The following is a 19834-nucleotide window of genomic DNA, read 5'->3' as shown; positions in this document are numbered from 1 at the left end:
TGATTGGAGGAAGGAAGGTCCAGACCGGGGTGGAACATCAGGGGCATCGGAAGAGGTGAGTATATTGTTTTTAGCTTGTTTTAATCACCTTCCCCTCTTAGTAATTACATTCTCAGGGAGCCTGCACCCCCTAGATGTGGGCCTCATAGCAGCCACTATGGTTGCTACAGCAGTAGTTATACCCTTGCTGCGTTCAGGCCCATTTCCAACATACTTTGGGCTCTGTTCAAGATCTCTGCTTGCTGTGTGTGAGTAATAATACTCTTGTTTACCTCCAAAGCCTGACAACCAGTCCTCATCATAGAATACTACATACCTTTTACTACTTCGATAATTTCTGAAATGAGAGTCACCATTAAAAGGGGTTTCCAGTTGTAAACTACTGATGTCTACCAGCAGGATAGGCCAGCACTAATAGATCAGCATTGGTCTACCACCTGGGAATCCCACTGAACAACTGTTTGTTGAGTCAGTAGGCTCATATAATTAGCCGATTTCTTTAGGAAGCAAACAGCTCCATTTCCACGGCAGTGGCCAGGCTTGGTATTGCAGGACAAGTTTCCATTTAACTTCAATGCAAGCTTGGCCTGTAATACCAATCCTGGCCACTGCAATGGGAACAAAGCTGTCTGCTTCCTGCAGAAATCAGCTCAGTGCATGAGTACACAAACCCAGCGAACAGCTAATTAGTAAGGGCCCCTTTCAATCTAGTATTGATGACCTATCCTACTGATAGACCATCAATAGTTTATAACTGGACAACCCTTTTAACGATCAAAGGCTTCCAAGCCCTTCAACGTAGCGCCGGAGCTTCCTCAAACACAAATAACTCTATTAAAAGAGATCCATCTTGGATATCCGATCAATTTCTAGCGCAGGGTTGGAAGACGTGAAAATTGCAATTCCTTCTAACCTATCGGAATTAAATGAAGGAGCTTAACAAGATTTTTCACACCGATCCGCCCTTTTTGAGTTTACCACAAATCATAAATTGGTATTAAAAAAAAAAGTCGGATCCTCGTCTGCACTTTATTTTCCCGGAACATCATTAGATATGAAAAATTGAAGAAAAACAGGGCAACGCTGACATTATTCTGTGTCAAATGGTTTGAAAGGATTGCAGGAGCGTTAATATTTTATGACAAGAGTCCCCCTCCGCTGTTCCTCTGCCGTATGCGTTCCTCTGCCGCACATGCACGGCTCCCGCTCACATAGATTTAATTACAATCTCTGTTTGGTTGCTTCCGTAAAAGTTTCCATATACCCAAATCAATAATTTAATTAGAAAACTGGGCTATGAAAATCATTGGTAATCTAGGCGACGCAGTTCGCGGAGGCGCGTGCGCGCGGCCGCACAATCCCATTAGCACCCTGCGGTGAAATCGCCCAACCTGAAACCGCCTCCTTCTCTTCGCTCTTAATGTCTAATCTCAGGACAGATTTCAAATTAGGGGAAAAGAAAAAAAGTCCTAGCGGAGATAAAAACATCTTGACGGGCGACGTCTACGGAAGGCAGCGCGGTCCGGCGTTGGACGGAGAGACGCATGTCCTTCCCTTTCTGCACTTCAGAAGGGCAGGGAAGTGAACAGCCAATGCGACTAATGACAGTGATTAATGCTTTCTTTAACATGTACAATGCGAGGCGTTCTGCCAGGGAGAAATTGAATTTCTTTAACCTTTCCAGCAGCCGGCAACCTGTGGCTCCGCCGCTATTGTTACCACAACTTACAGTAGAATCTGACAGCTATGAAGTTGCGGTTTAATTTACACCTGTATCCACTCGGCCCCGAAATCATATTTGCGTGAATTTAAATAGCGATTTCACTGACACTTTGTTCATGTCAGTTCTTGCTCAAGGCAGACAACGGCGCTTCTAATAGAATCGCGGAGGCTTCCAGGATCCATCAATGAGCAGAGTTGTTTTTAAAAGGCTTGCATGGGATTTAAAGGGCTATTCCGGTCGGGTCGGAGAATCCATGATGACATCATAAGAGAAAGCAAATAATAATTATCAGCGGCGGATCTACATAATAAAAAGGTCTTTTGTTAAAAATATTCAAAAAGTATACGTAAAAGCAATAGCCATTAAAAGGCGATGGTTACAAATTGAGGATGTAGGAATAAAATTGTTACGTAGAAGCGGTGGGGGCGGTGAGACTGAAAGACACCCACTCGGGGCTCGTTCACACGGGCACAAAACTCGCATGACTGTGAGCTCTATACTTTTGGAGTTATTCATAAGAGCGATATTTTTCCTGCGAGGATAAAAATCGCTGCATGTTCCATCTTTTGGCGTCCTCGCGGAACGCCTCTCCCATTGTTTTCAATGGGACCTTAGACATCGTATGCTGTGTGATGTGATGTTTCCCATTGAAATCAATCGGAAACACTTGCGATCCTCTATCAAGCGTGAATGACACGCCTAAGGATCGCAATTTCACAGAAGCGAAACGGGACGTATTTTAATGAAAAATGCCTCGGATTGGTGTAAAAATCACACATTGATAAGCGTGATATTGGGCTGCCTGTGCGAATGTAGCCTAAAACCAACTTTGCACAAGGATAAGCGTATTTGCGTGCCAACTGCATTTTTTACTGTACCTTTTGAGCATATAAAGGCCCATTTACATGCAAAGACAATCTTTTAAACGATCGAAAGATCGACAGTTTTAGCAATCGTTTTGTATAAAGTGTTAATGGACACTAATGTCCATTAACACTTTATGAGCTTCATTGGCATGTAAAAGGGCCTCCAGGAGCTGTTTGCAAAGCACAGCATGTGGTCTGAGCTCTGCACACAGCTCCATTGTTCTCGCACGGTCTGTCAGCAGAATACAGTGTAATCTCCGACTCCCATACAGAACACAGCGTGCGGTCCCAGTTATCTTAAAATGAGCTCACCTTAAAAATCATCGTTCAGCTGAAGAGTGAGCGATGGCAGCGTTTACACACAACAATTATCGCTCATATGCCATTTGTTTGAACGGATTTCGAGCAATAATCGTTGCGTGTAAATGGGCCTTAAGTCGCGCGCGATTGTGCATGCAAGAAAATATGCACCGATGCTCCCAGTCAATGAAATAATTCCTAAATGAGTGCAAATTCACAGGAAAATAGAGCTTGAGAGCGGATTCTGAGAAATGTTGTTTTCTCCTGCTATGCGGCTGTGTATGGCGCCCACACAATGGGGCAAATCGAAACCACTGATTCAATGGATCTGAGTGGTTTCATTTTCATTAACTCTTTTCTTACCCGTTAAATGTACAGCCGAAAAAAGATAGGACCTGCCCTATGTCCCACGCATGTAGTGAATACCACGTGCGGGAAAGTTCGGTCGGCGCCTATATTCCTGCAGTTATTTTCAAACTCCTGCACTCTGGCGCATGCAACCTGCTGGATAAGTTCCTCCCATGGAGTTAAATATAGAAGTCTGGATTCCCGTAGTCACCACTAGGTTGAGCATTAAAGGGGTTGTCCAGTTGTAGCTTATCTCAGGATAGATCATCTATAGCAGTTCAGTGGAGGTCTGTCACCAGGGATCCTGCCAATTAGATGTTTGCAGAGCCGCCGCACTGGTTCACTGAGCTAATTTCTGCAGGAAGCAGACAACTCCGTTCTCACTGTAGTGGCCAGACTAGGTATTGCAGACATTGAAATGGGAACTTCGCTGCAATACCAAGCTTGGCCACTGTAGTGAGAATGGAGCTATCTGCTTCCTGCAGAAATCAGCTCAGTACACGAGCCCAGAAACAGCTGATCAGCTGAAACTCCACATAGAAGACCCCCGCCAATTTACTAGTGATGACCTATTTTTAGAATAGATCATCAATAGTTTACAACCTCTTTAAAGCATACTGCATACTGTCCCTACATGTAACTCAATAGTAAAACAGTATACAGTATGCCTGTCAGCTCCACCTAGTGGTGACCGCTGAAGGTTGTTGGAGTTTTACCATTTATCTTGAGGGTTATACAAGGGGTTCAGAGCTTTGGCCACAGTGTATATATATATATATATATATATATATATATATATATATATATGTGGAAAATAAAAGCAACATCATTTTGGACCTAAAAATGACAGGGTGTTAAAATGTGAAGAGCTGAGATGGGTATACCCCTTTAACCCCTTCCCTCCCCATGACGTAAGGGTACGTCATGGGAGCCGGGTACTTCCCGCAAAATGATGTACCCTTACGTCATAGGAATAGCACGAGATCATGACTGATCTCCTGCAACCCCACAGCGGGAACCGGCTGTCAGTGATAGCCGGCCTCCCACTGCAACAGCGGGGGTGCATCGGAGATGCGCCCCCCCGCTCTTAACTTCTTCCCCTTCTATATAGATCGCGGCATGGGAAGGGTTCACAGAGGGAGCGCACTCCCTCTGTGAAGTTGCCGAGCTCTCGCGATACAATCGCAGAGAGTTCGGCCTGTTGCCATGGCAACAGGACGCCAGATACTGGCGTCCTGTGTTGCCAGTGCCTGGGATCGCTGTATAAGCAATAAGGCATGGCAGAACAGGAGTTCTGCCATGCCTTATCACAGCAATCATCAGTGCTGCACTGTAAGCCCCTCCAAGGGACATAGATGGTGTAAAAAAAAAGCTAATAAAAATGTACAAAAAAGAAAAATGTAAAAAAAAACGTAAAAAAAAAACTTTTTTGTGCTTTTTCTCATATTAGCATAAAAAAAAGTTTAAAAAAATTAAAATGTCACATATTTGGTATCGGCGCGTCTGTAACGACATGTACAATAAGTTGCATCTGCTTTTATTTTGTGTGCCAAAAAGCGTTTAAAAAACGCTAAAAAATAGAGGCAAAATGCTAATTTTTTGCATTTTGCCTCCCAAAAAATGCAATAAAAGTGATCAAAAAAGCCGTATATTCCCCAAAATGGTACCAATAAAAACCACAGCTCGTCTCGCAAAAAATAAGCCCTCACAGAGCTCCATAGATAGAAAAATAAAAAAGTTACAGGACTTTGAATGCAGCGATATAGAAAAAAAAATATTTCCAAAAAAGGAGTTTTTATTGCAGAAAAGTGGAAAAACCTAAAAAAAATATAAGAATTTTGGTATCACTGTAACCGCACCGACCCGCAGAAAAAATGTATTGTGTCATTTATGCTGCATGATTAATGCTGTAAAAAAAAGCCCAATAATCTATGGCAGAATTGATGCGTTTTCTCTCCCTGCTATCATAAAAATATAATAAAAGTTTCACAATATAGTCACATGTACCCAAAAATTGCACTGATAAAAACTACAGTTCGCCACGCAAAAAAAACAAGCCCTTATACGGCTGCGTCGACGGAAAAGTAAAAAGGTTATGGCCTTTGAAAAATGGAGATGAAAATCCGCCAAAAATCGTTGCGTCCTTAAACCCAAAATAGGCCATGTCATGAAGGGGTTAAGGATCACACCCTACTGGTGAATCCTTTTGTATAATTCATTGCATCAAAAATAATGTCCAGCACAACATAAAGCAGCCTATCAGAGCTGGCTATCATAGTCAGGGGCATGATGCTACACAAGGGTTAAACAGATCAGCTCTGGTTCCCTTGTGCCAGCCGTAATCACCCCTTTAATAATTCACCATTCATTTAACATCATAACGTTAAATAATAGAAACTGCAAAGACAGAACGAGGATGTATTCTTTCCATAGTGGTTTTTACAATTAATTTGTCCTTAATTAGGCTACATGCACATTAAAGGGGTATTCCCGCTTTAGGCACTTATGGCATAACCAAAGGATATGCCGTCCATTTCTGATGGAATGTGAACCTTCACCTATTGTAAGAACAGGAGTATTCAATGAAGAATGTGAAGCAATCAGTCCATTTAAGGCCCATTTACACGCAACAGTTATTGCTCAAAATTCATAAAAACGAGCGAAGGTGAGTGATAATCGTCACATGTAAACACAAAGCCATCACGCACTATTCTTCACTTGTCGTTTATTGCCGAGTTTCAGCCTGCATAAAAATAGTCGTTAGTTTGTTCGCTTGGCTTGGATTTACACGGCATTTGTTCAGTCTTTCAAATGACTTGAGGGGAGGGGTGATTGTTTGCCCAGCTAAACACAATGATTAATGCCTAAGTAGACAATAGCTTTTCTTCGCACTAATTAAAAACCTCCTGCCTAGAGATTCTTAGCATAAACACACACTGACCAGAGCAAACACCATATACAGGGTTTACTTATCTAATGAAGGAAATGGAATGGATTCCCAATGATTATCTCTACGTGTAAACGCTCAGCATTAGACAGCAAAAAAAGTACTTTGTTCGTTCAAACGACAATCGTTGCGTGTAAATGGGGCTTTACTCTCTCCATGACTTGCTTTGTAGAACGGAGGTCCTAGGTAGGGTTCCCATTAGAGATGAGCGAGCACGCTTGGTTAAGGCAATTACTCTCTTTATCTCTCCCGCTCCCCCCCCCACAACTCCCCGCTCATCCCCCCTCCCCCCCCCAAATTTTCTCGGATGAGTATGCAGTTACTCGAAAAGACCAATGCTCGCTCGAGTAATTGCCTTAACCGAGCGTGCTCGCTCATCTCTAGTTCCCATCTACAACTTACTGATGGAGAATCTTGTGAATGTTTTCCCTTAGTTATGATCCATTCCTTGTTTTACAGGTATCATAGCCATGTCGGTCTAGATGCAGAACAGTGAGAGAAGACAGGATACAACACCTGAGACCCAGAATAGAACAATTCGATTATTCACGCTTCTTGCAATTCGCAATTGACCACTTTCATAGTTTTTGGTCATGGCTTATGAAATTTCAGAAGGAAGCTGAAGAGTATCAATAAGGCCAGGCTGGGCCCTAGACACAAAGGTGAATTCAGGCCCTTCTGAACCGAATATACAGGTGACAGGTGTGGCTGTGGTACTTACAATTATTTTTACTTCCTAACTTTTTAGATTGCATCTACAAATTATTGTCCATTAGAGATGAGCGAACGTACTCGTTTAGGGCGTTTTTGCACTCGAGAACCGCATTTCTGAGTAACTGACTACTCGGACGAAAAGATTCGGGGGGCGGGGGCAGCGTGGTGGAGCGAGGGGTAGCAGTGGGGAACAGGGGGGAGCTCTCTCCCCCCCCCCCCACTCCCCTCTGCAACCGCCCACTCACTCCCCGCGCCCCCCAAATCTTTTCGCCCGAGTAGTCGGTTACTCGGAAAAAGCGGTGCTCAAGTGCAAAAACGCCCTAAACGAGTAAGTTCGCTCATCTCTATTGTCCATGTATAAAACAACATCAGCCTCAGAATCAGATTAGCAATTCATAATTCAGAGAACATGTTTTTGACGTCTTCTACAGGCAAAGTGTGTTATTGCTTCAAGAAACCTTTTCGGTTAATTCAGCTTCTGTAAATTGTACTGCAATTATATTTAAACAAATCTGCCTCGTTGTCCTCCATGCTGATATAACGTCTCTGTGTGTGCTATAGAGAGCTAGAACAGAACAAATCCCGTTTTCTCCATATGCAGTGCACAGAAGACACAACAGCAGCTAGGCTCCTCCGAGCAGCTCAGAGAGAACTGACAATTAGAAATACTGGTGATAAATGCAGGATACAAGTGATATAACGGCCAGATATAGTGTTACTCCTCATGTACACACACAGGACTGCTAATTCTAAAATGTCATCGGAAAATACAGGTACAGTTTAACTCTTTGCTTACTCGATATGACTTTTCTTCCCTCGTTTTTGGTTCTCACAGACTCAGAGCTCACTTATATTAGGTGTATTGTGGTCTATAATGATCAACAATCTCAATTATTAAAATTTTGTAAATCAGTATTAGTCTTTCTCCACATTTTTTTTACAACTTCCTGGGCCTTTCCTGTTTCTGGACCCTAGGCACGTGCCAAGTTAGCTTAATGGTTAAAATAGCCCTCGGTATCTGTGAAAAGTTCAGTGGGAAAGTCTGTGAATGTATTAAGCCCGCTTCTAGAATGGAGAGTTTAGACTTAATTCCTCCTGTTATACAATATGCATAAAACTTAGTTTGTAGAATTCAGTAACTCAGTAATGGAAACTACTTATGCAACAAGAAAATTAACATAAAGTCAGTTTTTTTTAAAATAAATCTAATTATTGTGACATTCTTACTCTCTAATCGCTGAAAATATTCTTTTTTTACGGAAAGAGGCAATGATGCTTTCAACAATGTCGCAGGCAGAGGGACCTCGGTGGCAATATTTAACCCGCTGGAACGTGCTCTGCACAAGGAGAGCGCTCGCCTTATAAAATATTAACAAGCTTCCTTTCATTGCAGCTATCCTACACAGAATGAGATAAGCCGAGTTCAATTCAGTCGTCGACTCTGTTTTCCAACAACGTGGAGACATGACATCTCTGTTGCATGCAATATTTAAACGTCTTTTTTATACAAAGGGAACACACTACAAAACACATTGCAGCAGGCAGGAGTATGGCGGGCTTGGATAACGGATCTTTTTACAAGTCAAGCTACGCCACTAAATTTGGTTTCATACCTCTTCACTTGAGAGAGCAGCAAATCCTTAAAAAAAACATCCTGAGATAATCCAAGCTCTTAGTTTGGAGGTCGTTCTAATTTCAAAGGAAAAGGAAGTGAAATAATTAAATCCACAATGTCCTCTTTAGATGTATTTCTAACAACTGGGGCGAATATAAGAATCGGGAGATTAGACGGACTGGTGCTTGCAAAATGGTAGGGTCAAAGAATTCAGATACAGGGTAGGAGCTGAATCGTGGGTCTTGATGAAGGTAAGCTACAACTCTACCTAGATGTCTAAGTGTATATGCCACCATGTAAGGGAACGGAGGAGATCACCCATGCAAGGGATATGAAGGGGCGCTGCTGTGCCGATGAGCGGCAAGAGAAAGTTCTTTGATGATGTGGGTGATGCCACCTGCATAGGAGATTCTGGGAGAGAAGTTTTGGCCCACGGGAAGAGCGTTAACACAGTTGGTGTGTCATCCGCTCAGAAGAGTAGGAGGGACTGTCTAAAAATGTCAGATAACTCCATTTTTGGTACTGTAGCATAGCAAGCTCTCACTCTTCTGTTGTTGGTGAGTGCAGGGTAGTAGGGCCCAGGACATCAAGAAGGGTCTAGTAAACAGCAGAGGACCATGTGAGGCCCACCAGACTCAGCCTAGCTGGAGTCCCTGGTTGGGGATGAGTGATGGTCACCATGGTTGAATAGCCCATCAAGACTAGCCATCTATAGAAGGAGAGGGAATTTTCCTCCTGCTTTGACCAGATGAGGATGGCTATTGCAATGACTAGAATGCTGACAACAACTAAAACTATGATAGACAAAGTGGTAAGACCATGAAGGAGGGGAAAATGTCTCCTTCCTCACTATACTGTTAGGTGAGAAAATATCGGCGTCTAGAAGAAAGATAGCATCAGGGTAATGCTGGTGGGTCACACGGATTATAGCTTTGGCCAATGCATAAACCCTAAATGGCCTCAGAACTGCAGGATGAAGGATTGCCCTTGTAAGGGGATGCCGCTGTAGGAGAGGAGACCTCTTACCAAGACAACCTCTGGCAGTATGTAAATGACTATGTAGAGCGTTAACCCTTGAGTATGCAAGCCTACAATAATATTTATGGATATAGTGCATACATATAGGTTTGCTGTAAATTGAACTTTGCCTTTGCTTGGCTTATTTCTGTGGCATCTAAAACAAACTGCTTATTACAAGCAGACCAAGGAATGTAAAGAGTTGAAGGAGGTGGTGCACACTGCCTCTGGACACTTTTATAGTTGGTCAAGACAAAAGCATTATGGAGGCGATACCTTTATTGATTAAGAAGAAAAATTATATTTTTTTATCATTTGAAGCTACTGAGGCCTCTTTGTCAGGCCTGTTCAAATCATGGAATGGTAGTGTTGGAAGGGACCTCCAGGGTCATCAGGTCCAACCCCCTGCTCAGTGCAGGATTCAACAAATCATCCCAGGCAGATGTCTGTCCAGCCTTTGTTTGAACACTTCCATTGAAGGAGAACTCACCACCTCCCGGGGCAACCTGTTCCACTCATTCATCACCCTCACTGTCTGAAGGTTTTTACTAATATCTAATCTGTGTTCTCTCCTGATGAAGAGGCCTAAGCAACCTCGAAAGCTTGCATATATATATATATTTTGCTTAGCCAATAATGGTATCACCTGCATAATGTTTTTGTCTTTTTTATATAGCAATATTTAACATCACATAGGTTTTTCTGGCTAACACAACTATTTTTGCGCTACATAGTTGGTCAAATACATTGGTCCATACGAATCATCGTCTCTTCCTCATTTGCCTATTTGCCATCAGCAAGGCCGATTCTCCTCCATATGGCAGTACCTACTTGTTGGAGTTGGACATAACAGAGTACAACTTAATAACCTGCAGCATATTTTAGTGGGCTGACTTACCACCCTCCATTCAATGCTTTATAGAGATCTTTCAAACCAGAACTCCATTGTTACAAAGGAACCAACCGGTCAGAGTCAGTCCAATAAGCTTTCCGATAGTCTGGAGGAACGTTTTTCTGATATGCAATTATGATAATATAGAATAGCTATAATTAACTTACTAACAGCATCATTACAACTCGTACATTCCCCTCCGTTCAGCCATATCTAAACCCCTAAGGACACATCATTTTGGAGAAGTACTGAATTGTCTCACTGGTAATTGTCATGGTAGATGTGATACTTGTCTGATCTACAGACCTGGTGAACAATCATTTTCTATTAGCTAAGCTGTCAGACAAAAATTTGAAGTGCTTCCTAAAATTTTGACTTTTGCATTTAATCCCTACACCTCTTCCATAATAGCGGCGGAGCAGCGAGCAGAGATTCTCCAGCCTAATTGATTGCTATTCCATTTATCTCTCCGAGCCTATTTATAGTGCGGCTTCACATCAGCATAACTTATGTGTTGTATTTCTAGTCACACATATAGATAGGTACTCATTTAGCCTCCCGCAGTTAATTAACGGTAAACAGCGAGGACGGACGTGCTATTTTTACAACTATTAAAAGCTGTCATACGGATCTATCAAATTCACCAATGCTAAAAATGATTTTGTTTCGAAGACGTCAAACAACAAATATCACATTACCATATCTGTGTGCCGAGAGGAGCGCCAGCATGTGTCACGCCAGAGTTAGCGTTTCCTTAGGTGTCGTTACACAGTACAGTCCACCTGTCTCTTCCCCCGTGAGAGGGACTGAAAATAGCTGCTCTACTTCTTGCTGTAGATCTCTGAGTTGGGGCACATCTGTCACCCACACATACAGATATTCCTGGCTGGGAAACAAGTAACCTTGTGGAGATTTGGGATCGGGAGATTGAAAATAGTGGAGTTGACCGGACCTCATTCACACAAAAACTTTCAACTGTATAGAGGTCCCCTAACCTTACATGGGGGCCTTCACAGATGACACAGATGCCCATCAAGGCATGGCTTGATAGGCAATCTGCAATAGCAGCTCTGGGGGCTTTTAGAAAGCCCCCGGCTGCCACGACAACGAAACGGTATCCCTCGATCTCATCGCGGGGGGCCGTTCAGGACTCCCCAAAGTCCAATTGAGGCATTTAAACACTGCTGTGAGAATTGATGGTAGAAAGGCTTGGTGCTGATTGCAGCTGTTGCAGGCGGGTGTCAGCTGTAAGAAACAGCCGGCACCCGCATCGTATGGAGCGAGAGTCCTCTCCATACAAACCCTGAACCTCTATGATAGTACTGTACATTGTATCAGATCACATGGCCACATTCCTGCGACATAAAAGCACCTGTACCGGTCAATATGGCGCCATGCGTTTTTATGTCGGGCCCAAAAGATAGTACTAGAAATATCTTTTGGGACGGAATATGTCGGCCGCTGCATAGACTCCTATGGGAGCCAATGACAGCGTCCGGAAAAGGGAGATGGGTGGGAGTTTAGCAGCGTGACTACTAACCTCCCCCCCCCTCTTCTCTCCTGCCCTCCGGCTGATTGCAATGGCAGGGGGCGGGGTAGAGCTAAGCTTCCGCCCCCTCCCCGCCCCTTGTCCACGGCCAGCAATGGGAGTAGGTGAGGTGGGCAGAGTTTTCCATTGCAATCAGCCGGAGGGGAGGAGAGAAGAGGTGAGCCGGCAAGGAGGAGGGAGGGGGCAATGGCATGGCGGCCTCAGCGTATATATGCCGTCTGAACAGATACACAAATATTAGATCACAAGGTTTTACACCTCACATCGTAGCGTATATCGGCCGTTAAAACGGCGGCCAATATACACTCGTGAGAATAAAGCCTTAAACTGTGAGAAAACCCTTTTAAACCACCACATAAATCATCAGGAATGTAGCTGTAAAAGTATGCAGCCCATCCTGCTGCTCAGAGAACATGGCAGACCTTCTTTAAAGGGGTAGTCAAGAAGGAAAAATATAAAATCCATTCAGCACTACATAAAGACATAAAAAAGTCTCACCTACCTCACCTGTTCCCCCGCAGCTCCTATTCTGGTGGTGCCAAGTCTGCTGCACAGGAACCCCGCAATCATTTGTTCGAAAAGAACGCAACACTTCTTCTCAGACATGTGATGTCACATTCATTGGTCACATGGCCTGAGAGCTGCTCAGTCCCATTCAAGTAAATGGGACTGAGATGCTATACCTGGCACCACAGCTAGACAGTGTACAGCCCTGCACCTGGTATGGACTAAAGAGGTTGTGGTGCTCACCCAAGAGTCATAACCACTTCAAACAGCTGAACGGTGGAGATCGCGAGCGGCATACCCCCACCAATCTGATATTGATGGTATATCCTGGGAACAGGTCATCAATATCTGAGTCTCAGAAAACCCATTTAAGCTATCAAGTTCTTGGGGTTTAGGTTACCCAATCATGATATTCTTATATAAATCTATTCTTATATTCTTCTTTAGAAAGACTGGAGCAATGTATAGTGGAAACGGTCTCCAATGGGATTATAATTTCTATATTTTAGTACAATTTACAAAATAATATCTATTATATCATAGTGGGGGTCTAATATTAAGGCTAACATCCTAACGAGAAAATACACGACATCTCTGTACCACGTTTCCGTCTTCTAAACGTTGGACTAGTATCTTTTCTATTGAGCACCACTCAAGTAATTCAAGAGTACGGTTCATATGCCTTCGCCAAGAGTACTTTTACATGGCATGACTTCCCTGAAAATAAGCCCGACCCCGGGTTTTTTGAGTGGGGGTGTCTTGAAATATAAGCCCTCCCTCAAAAATAAGCCCTAGCTAAACAACATGAAAAAGAAACCCAGCAATACTCACCTAGCCTGCGCAGGCTGCCGTGTCCTCAGCGTTGATGCAGCACTCTCTTTCTGCTGAAGGGTCATTTGATTACCCCACCACTAGCAAGCGAGTGCTATGATTGGATCAGGAGCGCCGCTGGCTCAGCCAATCAGAGCTGGCACTTGACCATTCAATTGGTTCATCGAGCACTGGGTCTGATTGGCTGAGCCAGCGGCGCTCGTGATCCAATCATAGCACTCGCTTGCTGGAGGCGGGGTATTCAAAGCCCTGTCATCAGAAAGAGAGTGCTGTGTCAACGCTGAATATTACACTGCAGCCTGCTGCAGTGCCAGAGACCAGCACAAGGGACTCAGATGCCACCCACTCTGTGAGTATAAGACCCCCCGAAATTAGGACACTGTGCCGCTTTGGGGGCAAAAATTAATATAAGACAGTGCCTTATTTTCGGGGGAAACATGGTAGTTGTTCTGACAACTATCACTCTTGTGCTTTCACATAGGAGCGATAGTCGTTCAGCAAATGGAGGTGGAGCACATTGGAGATCTCTTCTGGCCGCCCGCCTCCATTCATTCTGAACAAGCAGTCGTTCAAAGATGAACAACTGACAGAAGTCGCTTTGTTTTAGTACCCTATCGGGTCCCGCGCTTGAGCGTTTTTTCGGCTTATAGTTGGCCCATGTAATAGTACCCTAAGGGTAACATTTCCATTTTTTTGTACTAGTCTCTATTAATAAGCCCTATTATCATTCAGACCCCCCGAATACAAATAATAAACAGCAGGCGCTCCCAGCACCATACAGATTTAGTGCATCCCTGTTACAACTTAAAAAAAGTTTCCAAGTCACCTCCAAAGCCGTGTGAGCCCTCCATATAATCAATTAGCGGAATATCTGGAGTTAGCACATGGGTGGATGCCTGTGGCAAGCGTAAAGACAGAAATTGGTTATTTAAACCTCTTTCCTCCAGTGATTTAGAAATTAACATTTCAACACATTCAGCTATGCACGGAGGCTTAAATCTGAAGCCCTACAAAAATGTCCCCAGTTATGGGAGATAATGAGGAGCACAGTGAATGGGGAGAGCCAATCTCTTACTGTATTCGATGGGAATCTACTAATCCCTGGGGCTGCTACAAACAGTGAATTCCTTCACTCTATCTCCCAGAAACATACATTATTATGGATCTGGGTTACAGCTCTGCCACTTTCCTCCATGTGCACAATACTCTGTTAATCCAAAAAAAAACCCGACTGCGAAATGAAAATAAATGGTGAGAGGAAATATTTGCATAAATGTAAATTAACAAATGAAACATATGTCATAGCCTACTGTTACAATACTGACTTATTGAACAACCACACGTTACGGCATAATGCAAGAACCATGACAAGCTGTCACAGCCCCATAGCAATTAGGCTCCAATAAATCAGCAAATCAAATAATCAAATCAGGGTTCCCAGCCATTGCTGACATGTAGTGTTAGCAAAGAGCAACCTTCTGTAAGCTCAGAGTAGATTCATAGGAAGGAGTATGCAGAAAATGTAACTCTTTTTTTATTTATTATTTCATCGGGTTTAAAGGGGTTGTCCGGTTGTAAACTATTGGCAGGCTGCTACACTAAGTTGAATTCTGCAGGAAGTAGACAGCTCTGTTCCTACTGTAGTGGCCAGGCTTGGTATTGCAGGCCAAGTCCCCACTGAAATGAATGGGAACTTTGTCCGTAATACCAAGCCTGGCCACTGCAGTTGGAACGGGGATGTCTGTTTCCTGCAAAAATCAGCTTAGTGAACAAGCATGCTGGCCTGGCAAGCAGATGATCAGAAGGGGGTCTCATACAACGACCCTCTGCCAATGTGCTATTGATGACTTATATTGAGGATAAACAATCAATAGTTTACAACACGGGCAACCCCTTTAAACAGTTTCATGCAAATTTTGTGTAACTATGCCTTTAAGAAGAGGAAGGAGGCAGGAGGTACCGAAGGTGGGAATGAAAAGACGCCATGTTGGAGTAGCTCAATCGTTTGCTGACTGGGCAGCGATATTCTTTTTGTGTGGCGCATTTTTGCTTGCTCTGCCAGAGAAGATGTGGAGTTGCCGTAGACGGCATATCAAGACCTCTGTGCAAAGCAACCGCGGTCCTCTGAATCTGACAAAGTCATGAGAAAAGCTAAGTACATCTTCTTATTTTATGATTTCACACACGAGGACATAGTGAAAAATAAACATCTATACATATAGTATTTTGTATGCTGAACCATTATGCCCCCCCAAGCAACTGCCAGCGCTCGGATGGGCACTTAGACACAGGTTGACAAGTATCTTTCTTGCTCTTCATAATATCTTCACTGCAGAGAAAATAAACTATATTCCAAGTGCAAATGAGCTGGCACATGCCCGAGGGTAGTCCCAACTCCAGCAGGTGCTCTGGTTCTTGCTTGGTAGCTCTACCCAGTGTCTCCCCCATTGACCTGATTGACAACACCAGTGCCATTCGTTCCAATTTATCTTGTTCTGCCTTCTCTTCTGGGTCAACAAAGGCTAATGTAATCAATCATAGAAAAGGGGAAGGTGCTGGTTTAGACTACCAAGTGAGAACCAGAGCACATGTCCGAAATGGGACTACCTTTTGGTTGACAGTTTATTTGCCTATGGAATAAAACGTATTTCTTCACAATCAAAACTTATGGAGGGCAAGAAAGGTTTGTGTCAACCTATGTCTAACTGCCCCACCAAGCACTGGCAGTTATTTGGTGGGCATAATTTTGCTAACAGAATCCCTTTAAAAAATTACATTAATACAACCCTCTGGCTTCAGAACAAAATTCTGTCTTGTTGCCGGAAGCGCTGGGGGCATATCAACTGCACTTGTTCTTCTCTCCCATCTGTCCCATCCATCAGTTCTGGTCTTGGTTTTCAGGAGTCCAAGCTGACCATGACAATTTTCTATCTAGCTAATGCACACTGTACACTGTTCTCTGATTAGCTAGTGCTGATCATGTGAGTAGTACTGACCAATCAGAGAGCAGGTATAGTGCACTGGTAGTATAACACTCACAATGCACTATGAAGATTAGGTAGTCTGAAGATTGTGTTGGCCATCTTGGACAGACAAAAATGTGACCTAAAAGCTGCCAACCGGATGGATGACAGAGGAGAACATGTGCAGGTAATATACTACCCTTCTGGTCCCAGGACGGAATTGGAAGGGTCGATTTAAGCAATTCAGGTATGGTTATAACATTGTATGACCAAGTGGCTGCCTCCTAACTCAAAGTTATAAGTATATGTACAGCCATAGGCTATGTTCACACCTGAATGAGGGATTCTGTTTTCTTGCTTTGCTATGGTAGCACAAATCTCCTTGCTGAATGGACCAGTTTTACTAAAGATGTGTCATTGGGCTCGGAAGGTTGGTCGCCAACGCGAGGAATGGGGACTGCTTGAGCCATCTGCGATACATTGGATCGGTGGAGGGTAGAGCAGTCATTGGTCTCTATTGCAACCAGCCTGGTAAGCTTCACGGTTTACTCTGGTAATTTCAGAAGACCACATTGTGATGCTTAGAATGAACTTTACTTAAGAACATATTAAGTCACCAAATCTACTGCACCACTGGTCTTCACTTAGTAGGACAAGGATTGCTGTCGGTACCAATATTTATTTTACTGTTAAATCTGCTTCAGACCTCTCCACCTTCTCTGGATCCTCTCTGCCCCGGAGGAGCGGCTGCATCCTGATACATCGCCTTAGACTGCCGGCAACGCCTGAAGCTCTATGTATACATTAGAAATACAAGATATTCCCATAAATTTGCAAGTGAATCTGCAATATACTTGCAGCACTCTCCCCTTACATTATGGTGAAATTGATTGACGTCGAATGGACCCTATTGACTATAATGGGTTCCGTTCTGTTCCTGTCATCTTGTCGAATAGATCTGGCATTTCAAGCCCAATGGACCCGCGGATGTGAACACAGCATTATAGGTCTTGACTTTCCAAAATGACTTCATTATGAGTTCATCAAGACCAATGATCCTGGGTAGGGCCTGTATATTATATCACACTTTCTTGTTTCTTCAAGCAAAATTTAGGTAGAGACATTTATGGAACAAGGAGGAAGAAAAACAGTTGTGCTGCTTAATAATTTAAGTGCCATAGTCTGACGGAAGAACCTCAGAGAGTTTCTGTTCTGAACTAATTTCATGAAGAATTAAACTCTCATCCTTAACCTAAACTTCTTGGCCCCACATGATCCCGCCACTGTCCTCCCTCTCGAGCAGTCACAGAGTAACATGAAGCGCTATGTGGGTGACCCCCTCTGTCTCTGGTTGAGTCCTTCCAGGGCCAGCAGGAAAAGACTCAACGGCCCGGGGCCATGAACAGGATGGATTAAAGCTGTGAATGGATCAATGCTCCGCTCTAGCTGCTAAAATAAAATCAATTTCTAACTGCTTGCCTCTGCCTGCACAGGATAAGAAGGCTGGAAGGAGGGAGGGCGAGTGACAGGGCACATTACAAGCTCTGAGATAACGCCGCTTATGATCCCTTGCCTAGGAAGGCTACATCCATTCTCTAGCAGCACCAGACCGCTTGCTGCGGAATCGGGAAAGAAAGGATAAGTTTTTAGTGTGAAGAATAATAAGGAGGAACAAGAAAATTGTTGGGTGAGTAAATTCGAAAAGCAAAATGTTACGGTAAATGATAACGATTACAACATCTCCAAAACGGAGAAGAAGGGAAAAGTGCCTCTAATGCAGGAGGCATTAATGAAAAAAATAGACAGCAATGGATTTCTGTAACTCATCCCAAATAAGCAGACTATAACAAGTCCTATATCATCTCAACCAGCTATTGGCAGGTCTTTATTCCTAGCAGCATGCAAAAATACAGAGTCCTCCATGAAATGAATTGGGAGGGCTTTGTCTCTGTCTAGGAAAGCGGAAAGATCCAGAATTGTTGTTCCTTCTCCGCCAGTGCCATTCTTGGAAGTAGTGTGCGAAGTACCTAGTGTACATGAGCGTCAACCTTCATCACTAACCTGTAGAAAACAGCTGCGCCCTACTGGACCACCCTGTGTTGGCGCCACTAAGGCCCAATGTCCACGGGCGGGATTGAATTGCAGTTCAAGACGCCCATAGAGAAACGTGGGCATCAGCACTAGAATTAAAGCATGGTCCAGAAAACAAGTCGCAGTATGCTCCACTTCAGTGTGGATCGGCCACGGATTCTGCGGGACAGCAGTAGTTAAAAAAAAAAAGGACTGCACATGCGCACCGGCCGGCACTTCCGCACACATCCACATACTAGAAGAGAGAAGACCCAGACAGGTAGCGCAGGGTCCTCGGCCGCTGGCAGGGTCGGATTCCGCTGCGGGCACCCGAATGTGGGATCCGATCCGCCCGTAGACATGAGGCCTTAGAGTGAGCCACCCTCATTTCCCCCAACGTAAAGGGAAGAGAACATTTATTAATGAGAGCAACCAACGGCAGCCGTGGCTCAGGTAGCAGCCTGTGCAGATTTTTCTCATGGTGCCTTCACCCACCATCATAGGGGAAAAAATTATATATACGGTATTACATTGATTTATATTGCATTGTGAAGGAAGTAGCACTATAGCAGCTTACCAACACTAAAACAAATACAGTATCCGAACCAAGCTCATAACATAAATACAGCGCCATAACCAGTGCCATGTGCGTATCAATGGCCATGACTGCTGAAGCCAGCGATTACCTGTAGCAGTCTCATGAACAATGAATGGCACATGGCCACTGCAAGGCCTACCAGGATCGGAGCGGTGGGCATCGGCACTGGACCGCAGGGACATGAAACAAGTGAGTATATATTTTTTTATCTTCCATAGTTATCTGACTTCTAGATTTTCAAAAGCCTCAGAACCCCAGCCAAGGCGCGACCTATCTCTTCACGCAGCATCGCGTATGTGCTATTTTTCCCCGACGCAATTTTTTCTAAGTGGCCAAAAATTGTTTATCTGAATAAAGACATTGGGATCCAATGGTTGCGATTTTTGTGCGATTTTTTTTTACGCAGTTAAATACCTGCATGAATATCGCCCTGTGAATAAGCCCTATGGGGCATGCTTTATTTACCTGCACACCAAAAGCCGCCATAGAAGTCAATGGGGATACGCAATATACTAGGAGATGCATGATACACTGTGCAAGGCTGGGTTCACACAGGATGGATTTGCTGCGGAATTTCTGTGCGAATTGTCAACGCGGAAATTCCGGACACGGCTCCTAATCCCGGAATTAGCCAGCAGAGTGGACTAGATTTTGCGGCCAATCAGTTGCGGAAAAACGGTGCGGAAACGGCCATGTAGCGTGGAAATTAAAGACGCAGCATGCCAATTTTTTTTCCTGCAGTGGCCTCTCTCGGGAGAGCTGGCCGCAGCAGAAATGCAAGCGGCAAAGCCGCTCCAAAACTCGCAGCTGCGCTTTTCCAGTGGAATTCTCGCAGTTTTTCGGTCCAGCCAATCCACGCGAATTCCGCTGGAAATCCGTCCTGTGTGAAACCAG

At 43.9% G+C, this 19834-nt stretch overlaps 1 protein-coding gene across 4 annotated transcripts in view; it reads right to left on the bottom strand.

Moving 5' to 3' along the window:
* AGRN (agrin) overlaps nt 1-19834 on the bottom strand; it is a 497317-nt gene that overhangs the window by 242995 nt on the left and 234488 nt on the right. The gene's annotated exons all lie outside the window — the stretch shown is intronic.

This window comes from Eleutherodactylus coqui, chromosome 6 (genome assembly GCF_035609145.1).
Source record: "Eleutherodactylus coqui strain aEleCoq1 chromosome 6, aEleCoq1.hap1, whole genome shotgun sequence".
Taxonomy (NCBI): Eukaryota; Metazoa; Chordata; class Amphibia; order Anura; family Eleutherodactylidae; genus Eleutherodactylus; species Eleutherodactylus coqui.
This window is presented reverse-complemented; position numbering and strand designations above follow the sequence as displayed.